This window comes from Lepidochelys kempii, chromosome 2 (assembly GCF_965140265.1).
Source record: "Lepidochelys kempii isolate rLepKem1 chromosome 2, rLepKem1.hap2, whole genome shotgun sequence".
Classification (NCBI taxonomy): Eukaryota; Metazoa; Chordata; order Testudines; family Cheloniidae; genus Lepidochelys; species Lepidochelys kempii.
This window is the reverse complement of record NC_133257.1, coordinates 198,553,917-198,575,104: the sequence shown is the minus strand read 5'-3', so window position 1 is coordinate 198,575,104 and position 21,188 is coordinate 198,553,917. Positions and strand designations below refer to the sequence as shown.

At 40.3% G+C, this 21,188-nt stretch overlaps 1 protein-coding gene across 1 annotated transcript in view; it reads left to right on the top strand.

Moving 5' to 3' along the window:
* The first annotated feature begins 968 nt into the window (after positions 1-968).
* The window catches only part of LRRC3B (leucine rich repeat containing 3B), a 300,630-nt gene continuing 280,410 nt past the window's right edge, over positions 969-21,188 (top strand). The window contains exon 1 of the mRNA XM_073333447.1: positions 969-1,009. The gene's annotated coding sequence lies outside the window, so the exon portion shown is untranslated. The remainder of the gene's footprint in view (positions 1,010-21,188) is intronic.

The window sequence follows — 21,188 nt, the reverse complement described above, 5'->3', positions numbered from 1 at the left end:
TGTGTCCACATTTGATCAAGATCTGGCATTTATAAAGTCCAACCAGTTCAGAATTTCCCCTCTCTCCTATGTGATGCATGAGAATTTTTAACTCAGTGCAACTGTTCATTTGCTTAACATTAAGGCTAAGTGCTTTGCTGGATTGGGACCTAACTGAGTAAAGTTCAGGAGGCAAATATCTTGGTTTAGCAGGACTGTGGAAGACAGATATAGTAAAGGCCTCTTTTAGTCCCCAGTCTATCACTATGGCATTGCAGAATTTCCCTACAGCATGCATGAACATCTTGGTTCCAATTGCTTATCAGTTTGACAAATTTTAGTGGTTGGGGCTCAATTTTCCATCCTTGCTCTCTAGCTCAGGTAGTTGTTGGGTTTTTTTGTTTTGTTTTTTAAGTTACCATAAAAATCAATAAAGCTGTTTCAAAACAGCAAGATTAGGACTGGAAAGAGGTAGTTTTGCCAATATTTTCCTATTTTTTAAAAAGGTTTTTTTAGGCATTCTAGTACTTTGTGGGGTTGTGCAGAAATTTCACAGAGGAATCTTTCTTTCTTGCCTACAACTGTTTGGAAAAAGGGTGGGCTGAGGTGGACATATTTATGAGCAATTCTTTGTTTAGGTTGTGATTTTTAATTTATGGAAGAGGCACGTGGAGCATTTGATGGGGGCCCTCCAGTGGTACTTTTAGAAATTTGAAGAAATATAAATAAATATTCCTCGGTGCTTTTTGCGGTCCCTGTGAAAATCTACCCAGATTTGGCTATATTAGAGGCCACTATATTGCCATTTGTACATGCTCTGCACTCTGTAGAACCTGCTAGAGGCATACTTCTTAATTTTCTGAACATTACATCTTCACTGAGCATGCAGAACCACTGGAAGGGACACCAGACCCTTCTGCTCCACCTCCAGGAGCATCAGTGAAAAAGGCGGAGCTAGCAAGCAGCACCAGTCAGGAAGGAAGGGAAGGCTACAGGTAGAGGAAACTGCTGGTTTTGCTGCTTTTGACTGGTAAGTGGTACAAGTGATGGTAATGGTTCATTACTGGGCAGCTGCTGCTCCTGAGGAGGCATGTATGTTGCATACCAGAGAGGCAGTATTTCACTGTGGCAGGAAGAAAGTGGCTCGCATCATTCAAGGCTACCTCCCCTAGCCTTCTGTGTAATTCGGCTCGTTTCTCTGACAGGGGGGCTCCAGAAGGAGCTGCAACCACGCCTCCTCTCTAAGGCTAGGACACTAGGATGGTATAGGCTAAATAAAGGGATCATGGAGAACATGCTACCCGCTTTTTTTTTTTATAAAAAGGAAAGTATTCTGCCAATCTCAGGCTTAAAGAGCTTATTACAGGATACAGCATTGTTGGCATTTGCAATCTTGACAGCTCTAATGGAGTCTTTTAATTTTTGCCATCAAATAAACTAAAGAGTCTGAAGGCAAAGCTTTTTCCTCCTCCTCAGAAGAGGGTATATGGTTTGGTGTAACAGCTGGTAGCAATCTCCAAATATGTTGACACTTGCCCCTGTTGTCTGCTAGATTTTCAGTTGCAGTTGTAACTGACAGTACCATCTGCCTTAAGGAACCTGGCCTGGAGCCCACCAGTTTTGTTGCCTTTTTACTAGTAATTTTCCTTCATATTCTCCCCCTACCATACCAAATATATCTCTCTCCATGCTTGCACTCTGTCAAAGATTTACAGATCTTCTTCCCTCTCCTCCTTAAGCAATCAGAGAAGCGAGAGTAGCTTTTGTAAAATCAGCTCCTCTGACACGGAAGAAATAGCCGCAGCAGCAGCAACCTGTTCTTTTCATTCTGGCTCTGAGATCACATTGTTACTTCATCTGTTGTGCTTTCTTTCTGGTGTCTGTCCCTGTGTAAATTATTCGGCTCGTCTCCATGCAGAATATAGTATGTTTTTGAATGGGTAACATTTCTAAATTCACTATCATGAAATAAGGGTTCATTGAACAGCCAAACAGTGTTGGCTTGTCTATCTCCTTCCCTGTGGGCATTGGCAGAGAGGCTGATTATTCTTGGTCATTTGATTGACCAGCCTCTAAAAGACAGAGAATGAAGAAACAAAGGAGTCTATTCTAATGTGGCCATAATGCAGGTTTGAAAAAGAATGTATTGTCTTACGGTTTCATTATGGAGAAACCCTTGGAACATGGATTGGAATAGCTGGACATGTGTCGTACTGGAGACACTATTTCTGAAGAGAGGATTTTACATTAACTTTGGAAGACAGGATCTGACGGTCACTGTGGTACAACTACTCTCAATCATCTTCATTCACAAACGTATGCACACCAACCCCATGAAGCATGATGTTTCCAGGGATACAAAGGTTTCTTTTGCTTCCCCCCCAGCCCCTTTCTTCAATAGAAAAGTAAAAAGAAAATGTAGGTGTGAATTTAGGGCTTGTGAAAAACCTGGCATGACAATGCTCAGAGCAAAGTCCTATGTTCATCCACAGAGCAGATACAACCTGGGCAATGTGGTGAAAGGTTCCCCACTGGGCCTAGCTCCGACCTACTCCTATCTACTGTAGCAGTGACAGAAATAGTTTGATTTCCAAGCCAACTAAATCTTTGGCTTTAGAGCCAAATGTGATGCATGTGATGCTGATGGTTTTAAGGATGTTACAAAGAAAGGCATGATTGATTTAGTGGTAAGATTTTTGGGTAAGATTTTCAAAATGGATGGAATTAGAGTCCTTTAATTGTTTATCTCCAACTTCAGATAATTTTTAAAAGGGCCTGATTTTTCAGGGGATTATTTCTCAGCACTTTCTGAAAAGCAGGTCCCTTTGAGGCATCTCACAGTGGGCACACAAAAAAATTCAGGTACCCACATTTCACTAGCCCCATTTGAGAATCCTGGCAATAGCTTTTAATTTTATATCTCTAATATTGTATTAATACAATACAGCCTCCCCTAACCAGCCCTCCATACAATTTTGGAAACCCGATGTGGCCCTTAGGCCAAAAAGTTTGCCCGCCCCTGCCCAAACCGAAGCACCCTCTATCTCCAGAAACTCCCTGCCCCACAATGCAGCCAAGCTAACAACATTCATATGAACACAACACCCGGGAACTCCTAACAATACAGCTGCAAACACTTCAGCACACTATACCGAGGCATGTGATAATTATACAAATTGAACCTGCCGGCAGCTAAGTGCCCATTTCACTTTCTCCTTTTTTTCATAGGGGGAGCCAGAGAGCTCCTGTTCCCTGCAAGCCTCTCTGCTCTGGAACTTTGGGTTAAGTGCAACTTCCCTGGAAGGTTTTCTGAAAGTTAAGCTGATGCGTTCTCTGGCTGTCTCTATTAAGGTCTTTTCCTAGCTGACATAGCTCCTTAGTCATCAGTGGCCCTTTTGTGGTTTGTTTTGTTTTGCGGGGGGGGGGAGGGGGAGTTGGGGGAGAGGTTTGGATGGTGCTGACCATTGATCTTGGAACGTTTTACTTTTCCAGCTGCAATTGCCATCTATGGCTCAAAGACAATTCGTTCTCATAGGCATTGCATTGTCCTCTTTATTGTTGGTATATGGATATGTATCTCTTGTGTTTCATACTGGTGGTTTTTTCAGTTGAATCATCAATACAATTATTGTGTTAATCTTGCTGAGGGCAGAGCACTGCTACATACGATTCACACCTTCACACATAAGTCAAAGTGCTGCATCGTGTTATTGATTTAAGACTTATCTTCCTTGCGCTATTAGCTCAAGGCGTTAATTCATATGTTGCCCCTAACCCAACTCCTTTTCCCACACAAAAATCTCTAGGTAAGCAGTGCTTTCATCTCAAAATAGCTAGAATGGACTGAAGCTCAAGTGCGGCTGATGCTGGGGCTAGTAATACAGCAGAGCCCTGTGCTGCTAATTCAAACACACAGTTCGAGTGTTTTGCAGTGTCACCGCTCTCACTTAGCTAGGCTAAGTGGAGAGGAATTAGCTTGAGAGTAGATAACTCAAGCCAGTTGTGAGGGCCTTTTTGCTGATGTGAAAATAGCTTCGCCAACATACATTGTATGCCTAAATATTTTTGCAAAAATGCAGTGAGGCAACATCATGCAGAAATAGTACAGCACAATCTTAAATCTGGATTCTGTCTTCTACACTCCAGGTCTGCGAGAGACTGAGGCATTGCAAACCTATCTATGGAGTCTCCAGAAGTAAGATTCAGGTCTTGTGATTGTCATTCTGCAGCACCTTGCCAAGTGATTTGTACGGCTGCTTGAAGAAGCAATCCAACAAAACCACCATGTGACTGTCCAACATTGCAAATTTCTACTGAAGAGAGGTAGATTGGGAAATTAAAGGAAAACTTTTAAGTGGTAGAAAAGTAGGAAAAATCCACAATTTCCTTCTTAAAAATCACATTCTGAAGACAGAACAAATAAGTTCTTCCTGAGTGAAATGTGGGTGGATGCGTATAAAGACAAAGGGCCTCTGTTCACAGTTACACCAGCATAACACAGGAGTAGAACTGTGCAAATAATTAATTTTTTTTTTGGTTCAGTGGCTGAATTAAAAAATATTGTTTCAGGTTGACCCAAAAAAAAGTGTGCAAACAAAAATGATTAGTTTAACCCCAAATTAAACACTTTTTATATTTGTACCTTTAAACTGAGATATAAGTCAAAATGAAAAGCCATTTTGAATTGAAAAGTTGAAACGTTTCAAAAATTGTCAAGACAAAAACGTTTATGGATTTGTACAAAATTCTGAAAATAGAAATTGTTTCAGTCAGCCTGAATCTGCATTTTTCAGTGAAAAAAAGTTTAATCCAAATTTTTTTTTACCTAGCTCTACTCATGTATAAGTCTGTCTGAAGCCAGTGCAGTAACTCCATTATAAAATTGATGTGAGATCAAAAGCAAGCCCAGAGTTTTATAACATTCCTAGTCCAGATATTCCATTTGAAGGAAGGGGGAAAAAAAGATCTATATCCATTGGATAAGGTATTTGTTGCAAATTATTTGCTCAGCCATAGTGGGAGGATTGGAAAGGCCTGGCATACCATTCCATAAACTTAGTCACATAAAAAGAAAATAAATATTAGTTAAGTCCCTCTCAATTCCCTTTGAAATTCATGGTTTTGCCTCATCCTTTTTCAGACAGCAGGGCTTCTTCTGCCAGCTTCACTTGAGTTACTTGAAGGATGAATTACTTGCCACATTTTAGGATAGTTTGTAAGAACAGAGCAGTTGTCCAGTCATTCCAACTTTAATTGGGAAAAAAGGATAATTTCCAGTAGGAATACAAAATCCTTTTAAGCCTTCCTGATGGAGCAATATTACTGCATAGCAATTGTCTGTCTTTGCTCTTGAGATTGCAAAAAAACACTCTGATCTCTTGGTTATCAAAGCTTTTTGCGTGTGTTAATTTATGTGCCACAGTGTAGTATGTGGCAGAATATTACTTTATCTTGCAGCTGCATAGATAATGTGACTCACAAGACCATTATTCCCACTCAGTCATTATTATAATTGTAAACAATACACTGATACCAAAGCTTGACCAATACACTGATACCAAAGCTAATTCCAAGAAGGCACAAGCTGCAGGACCTGTAACAAACACTGTGCCAACTGTATAAACTATCAACAATCAGTGCCATGGTCTCAAAAATGGTAAGTTTGAGATCCACATGAAATTACAGGACTATATTTGTGCAATCGGTTTATAGTGACTGTGAATGAAAATTTGGGTGCCCAAGCAGTTTTGGTTGAATTGATATTTTTGGTGCCTTACTAGTCATTTGCACATGCAGTCACTTAACATGGTTCCAAAATCTCAGTAATCACTTATACAACTAATTTTTAAAAAACATGACTTTTAGTGTTTACAGGTTGACTAAGGTTTGGTGGGGAAGGAGGTAAAGAATGCATTTAAAATGGAAAAAGGGGAGTTTTGTAGTGAGAAATAATCAGATGAAATTGGAAAAGGTAAATTAGGGAAGTGTTTTCTGATACTTTTTCCTTTGTGAGATTTATTAGATTGCAGAACTGTGTCCCAAAGGAAGTGGGGAGAGTCCCATTGCCTGAGACATTGAAATAGCTCTGGACCACGCTGTATAAGGTGTTTGGGCAACTTTGCCAATAAGAGTAGCCACCCTTGCTGCCTATAATTATGGGTGATGAATAAAGACATTGGTGAATGGGGTCACCAACTCACCCATTTTCAGTTCTAATTTACACATAAGGGCACAGATGAATATAAGTATTTCAATGAAAGTGAGAGGATGAGAAGCTGTTCTGACGTGGTGACTGATATTAGTGGGAGGTTGTCTTTTGTGCTATTTGCCAGGTGCCAATTCTATTTCAGCAAGTGATCTGGAGCCTCATGTTCTCTCCTTCCTCCCACGCTGACTAATTCACTGAAGTGAAATGGTCATCAGGGGAAAAAAGGGCGGTGAGCACTCTGAATCAATAAACCAACCACTGGCATCTATTCATCTTGGATAAGGCTGGTTGGTTGTCATGGGGAAAGTCATAGGTTTGTCACAGCTAAAAATGCTTATGCCAAACTTTTGATTACCCCCCGCCAATGAGAATATAAGAAAGGCCCCAGTACTTGAAATTTTAATTATTAAATTGTATTTGCATGGGAAATTATACTAAAAGTCATGCTCTGGCTGTTTGGAGGGGAGAGGAGATGTATTATTTATTAAAATTGTCTTAAAATCCATTTAATAACACATATGAATGGATATAATATAATGTATGGCACCCATTATCTGAACACCTCACAATCATTAACATATTTCTCTGAGCTCAGGAAGTACTAGTCAAATGATCTACACTTTACATATGGGGATCTGAGGCACAGCGAGACGAAGGGATTTATTTAAGGTCACACAAAAAGTTTGCGGTGGATCAGGGAACTGAACATGGGATCACAGAAAAATCCTAAATTACACATTTAGGGCAGGTCTACACAATGGGGCTCAGTCGCCCTAAGTTACACAACTCCAGCTACATAAGTAATGTAGCTGGAGTCAACGTACCTTAGGTTGACCTTTTGTGGTGTCTGTGCTGTGCTGGGTCGATGGGAAAAACTCTCCCATTGGCTTACCTTATGCTTCTTGTTCCGGTGGAGTACCGGAGTCGATGGGAGAGCAATCGGTAGTCGATTTAGCGGGTCTTCACTAGACCCACTAAATTGACTCCCGGTGGATCGATCACCACACGTCGATCCCCCGGTAAGTGGAGACAAGCCCTTAGTCATGGAGTGACTATAATCATAACCATGGAGAAATACATACGGTATGTATTAATTAATGCTCAAAGAGTTCCTCCATCTTATTCCCTCCTCCTCAGCATCTAACATTCACTGATATGGGTGTATTCGATCACTTTGAAAATCAGGCTTTAGTCTTTCTTTACTTCATCCACAGTAATCTAATGCAGCCCTATAGCTAAGCCAAATGTTCTTACTGGCTTCTGAAGTTCCACTGCCACAATTTACATAAACATTTGCATGCCCGTTTTCACAGGCAGCATTTGGAAAAAATGGAGCCACTAATGGTTGAGATGAGATGACTCAGTTCCATTATTTCTCTTTCCCCTTTGGTCAGAACCTGAAAACAGAATCAGGTGCATTATATAACCTCATTGGGAATAGAATTGGATGGAACATGTTTATTCCTCTAGTCTGACATCCAGGGCCAAGCAAGAAGGTCCCTTTCTATAGTAGTTACCATTATGTAATTCCTGCTAGTAAACATTGACTTTTTAGTTGTGCCCACTGTAATATTATTCATACACACGGATTTAATCTGTCCTTGAAAACTAGGAGCATGTGTGCTTATACCTATAGCAATAGGCAAACCGTTTCATTATCTGAATGATCTTACTGTTCAAAATATTTTTCCTTATGTCTTTATCCAATCTAAACTTATTCTTTTTTAACCTTAGTTTATGTTCCAGCTCTTGTTTAGTGTGATAGTCCTATTCTCTTATCATGTACTGCTGACCCTCAAATGTTTTAGAGTTATCATGTCCCCACATGTCTTTTTTTTTTTAGACTGTGTTCCTTCATTTATTTCACATGCATTGTAAACACGAAATCATGTATTGCCTTGGTTGGTCTTATTAGTAATAATGAATACTTTATCCCTTCTGTGATGCTTCTCATTTTCATTGGACTTTAGAAACAATTACTTAACCCTCCCGAAAACCCATATACATTGGGCAGATGATATTATCACTGTTCTGCAGACTTGGATACTGAGGCCCAGAGGTTAAATTATTTAACCTTCAACACAGAGGGAAGCAGACATTGAATTACTCGTTACTGGCTCCCAGTGCTGTGTTTAGATTGGCAGGCCATGCCTTGTCTTAGCCTTCTTTCTCCTTGTTATAGTGAAAAGACATTTTAAATATGTATCATAGCCCAGCTTTGGTAGTGTTCGTGCAGTGCCCAATCCCACACAGCCCACTTGTGGAGTGTTACACATATAAGAAGAAAATGAGGAGCAGAACAGAAAATGTAGCGGAACCACTCTTGAATTAATGAGTGCTGCTGAATGCTGGCCATGTTACTCCTGCTACTTGATATTCACCCCTGTGCAAAGGGCAAGTGCAAGGCCTGTGCACCATGTGAGCTGGATTCAAGAAGACTACACAGTAGACTGCCTCACTAGAATGATGATGATGATTTAATATTTGCATTACAGTGGTGGTCAGAGAACAGGCGAGAGACTGTCCAAACATATAACAAAGACACTATCCCTACCCTGAAGAACTTGCAGTAGTGGGATAAAACCAAGCAAACACTTGTCTCCTCAGATATGACCATTTACTGCCCATTTCCCATTCCCCTTTTACCCAGCACACTGTAAGGGAGTGAAGCTTACTGCTGTACAGCTGTAACCTCTGCTTACAGTTGTGCATGCCACCTTGCGTACTCCACTGTTCAGAGCACAAGGACTTGTAAGATCAAGACTTCAGTGTGAAGTGGCTGTAACTCCCCTATATCAGAGTAGAGTTAGTTGCGTTTTTTTTTAAAGTTAGTGCACTGTGACCTTTCATTCATTTTACTATGGATAATTACTCCCAAGTCCCTTTCTTCCTAGGGAAGTAGAAGGCCTAATAGGATTTCCCTTAGGAGTGACCACACCTTGCTTTGCCTCAGTGATCTGATTAATTAGGTCATGGCTCTTCTCTTAATTGTACAGCAGAGAGCAGTGAATACACCATGATATCTAGTCTGATTTTTCTTTTTAAAAGAAGCATTCAGTGCTCTGCCATGTATATCAGCTCATACGTTAGGTGTTTTACCATGCATGCAATTCCTGGGTGATTTCAGTGTCTGAAACTTCTGATTTATTACTGAAAGATTCTTTAACAGGTTCTTCTAATTTGTGGGGCATTTGGGAAGCTCTTCCATTTATACAGGAGGGAGAGGAAAAGAGGTAAGACTCTTAGAGGCCAAGATTTTCAAAAGAGACTAATGAATTTGGGCATCTCAATTTTTGGGTGCTCAATTTCATACCCCTTAAAGAGTCTTGGCTTTCTGTGGGTGTGTCCTCAGCACTTTCTGACAATCCGATCCCTCTGGTTTGTGTCAAGCAGGCACCCAAAGTGGAGGCACCAAGAATCATTAATCACTTTTGAAAATCTTGGCTGCTTATCCTATTTCTTTGCAAAATGCTGGGATTTATCTCATGCTTTAATTTCTTTTTCTTTCTTAGGTAGAGATTAATTCTGTATACTCTGCCTTTGTCATTGGCTTTGGAATTGGATGGTCCAATTACAACCAATTAGACCTAGGATTTGGAAACTACCACTGAGACCCAAAAAATAAATTTCATGATGTTTTTTTGTTTTTGAAGCTATTATCCCATTTCATCTAGTGGCAGATGCTGTTCCTGGAATAATTGCAAACCACCTGGATTCACTTTATCCCTCTCCATGCAATAGGTCTACAGGTTATCTTTAATTTACAGATGCCATTGGTGTGTCACAGCACGCTGAGCTATATTGTGTTGTGTTATGCTGTGTTATTATTTGCAGAATGATGTGTGTTCCAGGCCTGCCAGTTTATTCAGATAGTGCTGTACAATAAATTCAACCACTGCCATACATATTTGATTAATGTAAGTCTCCTGGCTCAGGTGCATGGTAAACTCTTGGCTTTCTGACAGTCATTATTTACTTGTGTCATTATATCATAGCCAATTGTCTAATAGAAAAGATAAGGGACAAAAAGGGGGAAAAGTTTTGCGTTTACATGAGGTGTATAAATACTCGCTGTCACTAACACCAGAAGAAACCATATCTGATTAAACAGAAAGGAAGTGTGATTTAAAATAATTGTAAGGTAGAGATCTGAGAAGTCACAGGAACTCAGATACTGATCCTAGAGGGGCTCAATAATCAGAAGGTAGGCTATGTATTTTGCACCAACCCAACAATTTTATTTGGGATTATACACTTCCCATGTTGTGGCACTGACCACGACATCTGAAAGGACTAGCTCTCCTGGAAAGTTGGCATCTCAGTTAAGAAGTACCCCTTGAAATAGGATTTTTGGAAATGCATGTTCATCATATATGTGGGCTTACCCCTTCAGATGGCACCCAAAAATGGCCAGTACAGTTTTGGTCTACAGAGACATCACATCATGAAGCACGGAAGTAACAGTCCACAGATCAAATATTATGTTAATTTCTGGGCACCTCATTACCAGAAAGATGAGAGTTCAGAGAAAAGCAACAAAACTAGGAGTGAGGGCTGGAGAGAGTGACTTTTCCTTTTCAAGGAAAGATTAAAATATGTATTTGGATAACTGACAACTTAGGGGGGAACATACATTCAGCCTACAAAACTTTAGAGGGTGAAAACAGGGAGGTAAAGAAGTTATTCAGCATGATAAAATAGAGGGATATAAGCGGGAATAATGGGTTCAAGTTATAGAATAGAAATTTTAAGTGGAATACCAGAAAAAGCTTTCTGACAATGAGTTGTATTTGCCTTATCCATAAAGTCCTAAGGACAATTTTGGGAGCTTTGTCACATTTAAAACAAAAATGGACAAACACTCTTAAATATGCAATAGGGTGCAACCCTGCTCACCAGAGACATGGATTGCATGACTTAATAGATCATTACCATCTTCTTTCACCATATTTATTAAGGGCTAGATTGTGACTTTAGACACAGCCCAAGGGGTTGTGTGTGAATTGCACCACTCCAGAAGTAGCCTAGCAAAACATTGTGGTTCAGACACAGCAGTAAGTAACTCTCCCTCTCTACCTTTGTCCTTGCTTCCAGGTAGTAGTAATTTACCATTGGCCTACAGCAATATGAGTATAGGCCAGTGGTAAATTGTTGCCTCCTTCCACACTGACTCAATTATTCTGGCCAATGAATAGAAGGGGTGGCGTTATGGCTCCTTCCATTCCTTGCTGCTCTCTGCTCACCAGCTCTTGGAGGGGGGTATCCGCAAATTTGCGGATGATACTAAACTGGGAGGAGTGGTAGATACGCTGGAGGGTAGGGATAGGATACAGAAGGACCTAGACAAATTGGAGGATTGGGCCAAAAGAAATCTGATGAGGTTCAATAAGGATAAGTGCAGGGTCCTGCACTTAGGACGGAAGAACCCAATGCACAGCTACAGACTAGGGACCGAATGGCTAGGCAGCAGTTCTGCGGAAAAGGACCTAGGGGTGACTGTGGATGAGAAGCTGGATATGAGTCAGCAGTGTGCCCTTGTTGCCAAGAAGGCCAATGGCATTTTGGGATGTATAAGTAGGGGCATAGCAAGCAGATCGAGGGACGTGATCGTTCCCCTCTATTCGGCATTGGTGAGGCCTCATCTGGAGTACTGTGTCCAGTTTTGGGCCCCACACTTCAAGAAGGATGTGGATAAATTGGAGAGAGTCCAGCGAAGGGCAACAAAAATGATTAGGGGACTGGAACACATGAGTTATGAGGAGAGGCTGAGGGAGCTGGGATTGTTTAGCCTGCAGAAGAGAAGAATGAGGGGGGATTTGATAGCTGCTTTCAACTACCTGAAAGGTGGTTCCAAAGAGGATGGCTCTAGACTGTTCTCAATGGTAGCAGATGACAGAACGAGGAGTAATGGTCTCAAGTTGCAGTGGGGGAGGTTTAGATTGGATATTAGGAAAAACTTTTTCACTAAGAGGGTGGTGAAACACTGGAATGCGTTACCTAGGGAGGTGGTAGAATCTTCTTCCTTAGAGGTTTTTAAGGTCAGGCTTGACAAAGCCCTGGCTGGGATGATTTAACTGGGAATTGGTCCTGCTTCGAGCGGGGGGTTGGACTAGATGACCTTCTGGGGTCCCTTCCAACCCTGATATTCTATGATTCTATGATTCTATGTGGATGATTAGACTGAATCACTTGTATGTGCCTGGGCTCAAGGATCTGGTAGTCCTCACAGGGACCTAAGTGGGGGGTCTCTCTCCCATATACTCCCTTCCCTGTCTAATATGAGTTAGGATCTTCACCCTAAATAAATGTAATTATTGCCAGGAGAGCAGTATTCCATCTGGTTGCCCCTCGTTTAACATAGTTTTGTCCTTGTCCAGGCCTCACCCTTCTATTTCACTGATGTGGTTTTATTTTGACATCATTGTCTCAATGGTGTATCTATTTATTGACTTTCTTTTACTCTTCATCTTATCAACTCATGGTCACCACATGGACTTGCATTGGCATCATCTTGAACACTTGGTGATATTGCCAAGTTGTGTTAACATAAATGGCAAAATAATAATGGGCAGAGGACTTATACCAGGGATGAATTTGGCCCATTGTCATTGACTCTCTCTCTCCCTCTGTGTGTGTGTGTGTGTGTTTTTAAAAAAAGCTACTGTGTAATATTTGTAGTTGTTTTTTTAAAGTTTAAAACCAAGAGGCTATTTAAAGGATAAAAATCCTTAGAAAACACCAGGGATTAGGGCTCATTACTGCATTTATATTTTTGGAAATAAACAAGGATATAATATAAAATCTGTGAATGTGTTCCACCCTACCTGGCATGTTTCAGCTCCAGCTGTGAATTTCCATTGCATCTATAATTTGATTTCACAACTTAGTCATGCCTTTCATGTTAGTTTTGTGGTGTGAAAATCCAGGCACGCAAACACTGCAGTTATGCAAGAAATTTCACAGCATTGCCAGAATGTGTCACTTCCACTATTATAGGATAAATATCTTAATGAAAGTCAGCTAAATTACAAGAGTAGAATTAACAAAACCTTTCTCCAAGTAGGACCATGAGAATGAAGATTTTAATTATAACGGTGCATTAAATCAATTTCTATTTTTCATTGATTGAGTAAAGAAGAAAAAGTAATTATTCTTGTGCTGGTAAAATATTTGCTTAGCATAGAACGTGGAAGCGAGGTCATGTGTATGTAAAATGTCTGCATTAATTTAATAAATGTAGTAAAATCAGTCTAATCTGGTGCATTGTATATCTGAGATTCAGCAATATTTTCTTATACTTGGAATATTAAACAAATGTAACTCTTAAAAGATTCCTAATGGAAACTCTAAAGACCCAAGTTTAAGAAGAACTTTAACTGTATGAAAAACATGTTTAGTACTTCACAGGTTTCATGAAATAGAAACTTTTGTAACCAGTTTCGTGAAAATAAAGGGTCATTAAACCAGTCTGAGTCTTAGTCATGGTTTTCCTATAGTTAAAATTCTCCTCAAACATGCCTAATTAGAATAGTTGTCATTGAACGGTCAGCATTTACCCACAGTTACCACATTTTTATTTCGTAGTCTAAGTATAGGGAAATAGTGTTGTATCTCTTTGATCAGGATGTAGTAATTGCTGCTACAGTCTGATTTTTATTTTAATGGCACCCCCTGTACAAGAAATCGCAAATTCCTTATTCGATTTAAGAATGCAATAAAAAATAATTCATGTAACTGGTGAAGATCAATCTGAATGGAAAAATGGAGTTTATTACAGATATTATGAATGATTTTATATTTTATGATATTAATGATCATCACAAATTGAGGGATATATGATCAATAGAAACCATTAAAACACTCACATTTACCAACTGTTACCACACAATTACTTCCGAGATGTTCTATTCTAAATTTAGGGACAAATCGGGTAATTTGGTAAATGGTAAGTTTTAATGTTGACCACTATAAGATGATGTTATAGTATGATATTTAAATTAATTTTATATTGGAAAGTAAAAAGTGATTTTTAAAAGGTTGAAATAAAAACAAACGATTTTGATTTTTATCCAATCCAATTTTTTACAATTTTTGGTTCACAATTTTTGTTGTTGAGATTTTGACTTCGTTTCCCATCTTGAATTGGGACACGTTTTAAATACTGAAAAATCTTGTAGTGCCTGTTCTATTCTAAATGCCTACATTGTGCTCATCACTGTAGTATCTGGGCTCTAATTATAAGTCACCAATCATTATAAGCCTAAAATTGAAACGACTTAGACTTTCTGGAAAAAGCTTCTTTCTGCAGAAAATTTCTCATGTGTAGTCCCTGTTCAGAGCATAAATGTTCTTGAACATTTGAGTTGAATCAGATCAGTTGGGTTTTAGGTATAAGATTTTTAAGAATCTTACTTTTTCACAACTTGAAATTTGTTCAACTTCTTAAAAGTTAACTCAGAATTTCAAAGTGGCTTGATATAAAAACTTCCAGCCACATACATGAATTCCCACTGAGAACTAGCACAGGTGAGTTCTTTTACCAAGTTGGGCCCCAATCTCCACACTGGATCTATGTGGACAGAGTGAAGAACCTCAGAGACTTCAGCGGGGCTCTATATTAGTGCAGGGCTTCATCAGTGTGGATTGAACTGGAGGATCAGGGCCTTGCATGCTGTTCGCTATTAGAGGTTACCTTCATGTTATGACTTCAGTTTAAGGCCTGGCAAATATTACAAGCTCCACTCTTCCTAAATTCAGCTTTTGTTCATTTTTTTTAAAGTAGATATTTTGAGCACTTTGTGATTCAAAGATAGCCATTAAAATGTATACTCACTCACTGCTTTGAGCCTGATCCAATTCCCATTGAAGTCAATTGAATTATTTCCATTTACTTCTCTTGGGGTAGGATTAGGCCTCAGTGACTCAGGCCTGATCCAGCAAAGCACTTAAGCAAGTGTTTAGGCACATGCTTTGCTGGATTGCAGTCTCAATCCTGCTTTCACTGAAATTAATGGGATTTTGCAGTTGCTTTCAATGAGGGCAAGATGAGCCCTAGGGTTATACATTTGTCACAGTGATTTTTTCCTCCAATAAATAATACAGAAATCACAATTGTTTTCCCCAGAGATTTTTAGGAAGAATAACTGATATTCTCAGCTGTGCTTCTGTCTAACCCTTTCTCTCCCCCTCCCTCCATCGGCCCCAGAACCAGGGGCACTGGAACAATATGTATGGGGCGGGGGGGAGTCATTGAACCAAACTGTAAATGCTGTGTATGATGGAAACCACTTCAAGGCAGGGGGTGCTGCTGTACCCCCAGCAGCCCTAGTTCCAGCACCTATGCCCAGAACTCCACTCTCAAACTATGCTCATGGCATCTTTACACACATCCCCTCCCCCCCATTATTAAGGGGATAGGCAATGGTGAAATCTTCATCTCTTTCCCTTATACATTCCCTTGGCATCTCTGCTCTTGGCTGCAGAAGCTCTTTACATAGCAACTACACAGGACACATACTGGCAGTGCTCAAATTCAGCTATTAGGATACGTCTACACAGCAGCTAGGCACCCACAGCTGGCCTCTGCCAACCAACTTGGGCTCGGGCTCTGGGGTTGTTTCATTGCTATGTAGACTTCCAGGTTCGGGCTGCAGCTGAGCTCTGGGACCCTTCCCATCTCACAGGGTCCTCGAGCCCAGCCTCCAGCCTGAGCCCAGAAGTCTATACAGCAATGAGACAGCCCCATAGCCCAAGTTCCATGACCCCGAGTCATCTGGCAAAGGGCAGCTATGGGTGTCTAGTTGCTGTGTAGCCATATCTTTAGAGATGGAACTCTTGTGACTAAGGCAGGTGGAAAATAAGGGGTGCCCTTCCTTTCTCTTCCTGGTAGGCTCTGTCTCTTTGGTATACTTTTAGCTGGTAGCTATCAGCAACAGCAGATATTTTGACTCCTGCTCATAAGAGAAAATGTCAAACAACTTAGAATACTTTTCTTACACACAGTGGTACGAAATAAATCACAGTTAGTAATGGTATTTGTTTTGTCTAAGGAATTAAATTCCATTTTAATCTAGAGGGTGGAGGAGAAAAAGACAGTGGTATTTATTCTGAAATGTTCTACTGCTCAATGAATGGCTGGGAACAAACTGGAAGGTTTAATTCTTCAAAATAGTTTGCTCACTACATGAGATGTTATCAATATGAATTAAATTTGCAGAGTAGTTATAATCACAGCGCACTGCAGCCTAAAAAGTAATAGCCTTCTGCTTTACCCTTGCCAGTCTTCACTTTGTCTCATGCTTGTGGATCAGAATGCAAGATGTCACTCCCTCATCAAATATACTAATGCAGAGATTTTCACCTATAAATCACAAAAGAACAGGTTGTACTGGCTAATCTCCTATTTGACTTCTATACCTCTCTGACCATGAGATTTTGTGAGTTATTGGCTGCCACACAAATCAAGAAGATCACCTTATTATGTCACCAGCATTAACAAACCCATCTGGAATGGCCCCTCCCTCTGACAAGGAACTACCATGACTCACCTCCACCCCCACAGGCAATGAGGACTTGACTGGAGAGCACTGCAAGAAGTTCTGGTGTTGTTTCAATGTGGGTCTGTAGTCCAGTTCAAGAGACATAAACCACTGTTCCACAGATGCCAAAATGACATGACTGCTGCCTGTCTGCTTTCAGCATTACGTCTGAGTTTGATGACTGACCTGTTGAGACGTTTTTAGAATAAAATTTAGTATTCGGTAATGCCTTGTTTACCCATGGTATATACTAAAGAACTCTGAGCCCATTACATGTGCCTCGGAAGGTGCCCTTCATAGAATCATAGGCCTGGAATGGACCTTGAGAGGTCATCTAGTCCAGTCCCTTGCACTAATGGCAGGACTAAGTATAATCTAGACCATTCCTGACAGGTGTTTGTCTAACCTGCTCTTAAAAATCTCCAGTGATGCAGATGATTCATGATAATGATTGACCCAAACTACTCTCTGTCACCCACAGAAACCCTTAATCCATATAACTCTTAGCAGAAAGTGTTGTTACACCCAGCCATGTACCGGAGTGGTCACAAGTCCTTTTCCTTTCTGAGGAGTAGGGTAGTAGAGAGAGGGTAAGAATTCTGCAGTTGTGTTGCTGTTGCCGTATTCAGACCTGCAGGTTAAAGCAATTGCATCTAAATTATCAGTACAATGAGCCAAATTCAACTCTGGCTTAAATGGGGGAACTCCTATTTACCTGCTTCCGCCAAGACTGAATTTAGTCCGACATCAGTAACAATGCTCTGTGACAGATGCTCTTTTAATAAAATAGTACATAGAATTTATTTCTTGTTTTATTTCCTCAACAGTGCAGGGAAAGTAATTATATTTTAAAGGAAAATCACTTGGCTGGCATACAAATTGTCAGCCTGAATGCTATTTTGACTAATAATTGAATCTAGTTACAGTTGATTATTTTTTTTTGCCAGACCATAGTTTGGGTGTCACCTTGACTGCCTGATGCTCTAAATCCTTGAGGTTCCAACTCTGTCTCTATCTACCATGACCTTTTACGTGCCATATCTGGTTACCATAATTCATATGACCAGATGCAATTTACTTTGGACCCCTTTTTACCATAGGCCCTGATATTGCAAATAGTTATGCTCACTGAAATCAATGGGGATTACTCCTATGTAAAGTACTCACATCCATAACTATTTGCACTATAGGCCACAGTGTTGAGCAATGCAAGATATTTTCCCAAGTGTCTGAATGTGCCATTGCTTGAATGGTACCAGATCTGTTCCAAGAATCAAAACCAGTTCTTCCATGGGTTCATGTCTGAGTAAATAGAGGGCTAGCACAAGGCATTGGCACCATTTAAGTTCTACACCTTTCTGAGGGTCTTGTGCTGACCCTCTGCATAGGGGTAGATTTCACCTATATTATGTTGTTGGTACTATGTGTGTAGTTTTGCACAGAACAAACCTACGCTATGCCTGGCTCTAGGTAATGCTATTAATTCTTCATTTTCATGGGTTTTCAATTAAACGGGTGCTCAATACCACAACAAAGGGCATGCCATAAGAACCTGAATAGAATAAATTCACATTTGTCTTTTTGTTTCAATTTCCTTCTATAGCAATCTGTTTCTCTGTGGTTTTGTTTTTGGTATATCAGTTTGTAAGACTGAGACCTTCCTAGGTGATGCAGGGGATCAGACTAGATTGTTATGTAGGGGAGTCAGATGAGATGATCAGGATGTTCCCTTCCGTCATTGCAATCGCTGAAGTGTTAAATCCAATCCGTGGCCTGATGCTGATGCCATATCGGTAGAGCCTATGGATGGTAGCAGAAAACTTTTAGTTTAACTAGACAGTTTCTTTAGCTCAGATCTTGCTGGAAAATGGACTTTAAGCTTAGCATACCTATTGAAGTGTACGCCAACAAATAAATATTTGTGTTTATCGATAAAAAGTGGCCACTTCCTTTAGATGCCTAAACAAGGTGTGGCGTGCAGTACTCCTGAGATGTTCTTTCTACTTGATACTATACTGCAAATAGTGAGACAAAGTTATCTAAGGCGAAATGGGAATGTCTTATAGCCACTGGTAGTATCTCATCAGTAGAGATGGGCACAAATGTTCACCAATCCCATACTGTAGGAGAGCTCAGAGCTAGATTCAAACTCTGCAGCATGGGTCCCTCTTAGCCAGAGGTTTGAATGATTTGCCCAATCCTGTAAGTGGTTTGGAGTTAGTAGGATATAGGATATTTCTTACTGTTTTTTTGTGTATTGCTGTTTGAGATTCAGCATTTTTAAAAGGAAATGTATATTTAGCTTGGATAAGCTAGACACAAATGTAGCATATAAAGAGGTTGCCAGTATTTTTCTCTGTTGTGGGCTTAATAGTTTTCCCTATTCTGTTTATTTTTTATTGTTATGGGGTATAGGAGTTTAAACTTACCTTCTGCCCTGACTACAATTTTTGTCACAGAATAAAAGAAGAGAGCAAAAAAAAAAAAATTAGAACTGAGTTTATTAAAGGTGAATGAGCATTCTGTAATAACTCAGTCTTATACTAGACCAGGTTTAGAATATGTCAGTGGGCAGTGTCACAAAATATTACACTGTTCTTTGGAAGAATGGTCACCTGGTATGAAAACTGTCATCCTCACCTTCTCTCAATGACTGAGACTGAGAAACAAAAATGGCATAAGGTAAAACTGCAAATTGTTAGCTCAGTTCCAGAACCAGTGGCTGGAAGAAAAGTCTAAAAATAATACAACATGACTGACTACACCAGGGATTGGCAACTTTTGGCATGCAGCTCATCAGGGAAATCTGCTGGCGGGCCAGGATGGTTTGTTTACCTGCAGTGTCCGCAGGTTCAGCTGATCGCAGCTCCCACTGACCACGGTTCACTGTTCCAGGCCACTGGGGGCTGCGGGAAGCGGCAGCCAGCACATTCCTCGGCCCATGCCACTTCCTGCAGCCTCCATTGGCCTGGAACAACAAACCAGTTGTTCGCGGCCAGTGGGAGCTGCGATCGGCTGAACCTGTGGATGCTGCAGGTAAACAAACTGTCCCAGCGCACTAGTGGATTTCCCTGATGGGCCACATGCCAAAGGTTGCCGATCCCTGCACTAACTTGTGCAGATAGGTATCAGTGTCTTCTATTGGCTGGTATGTTAGATCTATTCAAGTGTGTGTGATCATGAATCCCTCTAGTGGCTGCATGTGTGTTGGTTCTGGTGTTTGTACCTGAATTAGAGTTAGTGGGTGCCACCAGTGCTCAGTCTCTCTAAAAAATAGGGTCTAGGTGTCTCAAGTTGAGCACCCAAAACTTGTGGCATCTCAAATTAGGAGCATTGCTGTAAATTTTGGCACCAACTTCAATGAATTGGGTACAGTTCTTGATACTCTGTCAATATAGCACAGAAACATAGCGTATTATAAAAAAGCGAGACATCACGATTATTTGGACAGAAATTGCTTCACAGGAATACAGAGGCAGGAGGAAAGCAAATTGTTCCATTGTGTCAACTTCTGAGACTCTATTTGAACCAGTCCTCCCATAAACTTCAGACCCTTCATGTCATTCAGTGAGGACTTACATATGTATCTCTTTTAGCCATTATTCTTGTAATCCTCAGCCCAGTTGCTAATGAACAGATATTTCCATCACAGGAAATAATATTCTGAGCTGAGGACTGAAAAATACTTAAGTCCCACAACGTCTCTATGAGGCAGACAGCTGGAACAGAAACTTGGGATCCTGACTTCAGTCCTTCATACTAACAACTATTGTACAAAACATCCTCCCTCACAACCACTACCATCAAAATTAGGATCTTTGTTGGCATCCTGAGCAAAGCAGTCAAGAACTGAATGGGTCAAAATAGCAAATTACCCACTCATCCCTAGAAATGGCTTGTCCAGAACTGGATGAGGCTGATTAGCAGTTAAAATGCGGGGAGCTTTGTACTGCCTTGGTCTATGCTGTACCTGTTCTGTATGTAAAGAGAGAATGTCTTCTCCATGGCTGTCAGTCTGGCAACTTCCCCAGCATTAAATTTGATATAAAAAGTAATCCTGTTTGAATACAGAGTAAGGGTTAATCTGACATGAGATGGAAGAAAGATGCAAGCTAACCATTAAAGCAGATCATGATTGAATTTCAATGAAACCTTGTTCTTTGCTCAAAATGTTGCTTAGATACTAAAACTTAATATTTTATCTAATTAAGATAAGCCCAGTGATGTGAAACTATAATTGTCCTTTTATTCTTCTTTTCCATTTCACCAATTGTGCATTAATGCATGTGTATGGAGACCATAAGTAGCTTCCAACTTCTCTTTGCCTTTGGTTTAATTAACTGGTGCATGCTGATTTCATGTAAGGGGTAATGTACTGTACCTATCACCAACTATAGGGTCATATTCTCTATTGTTTGGAATTTCAAGATCCAGGTTCTGTGTGTGGTTTGTGAGGTGGTGTT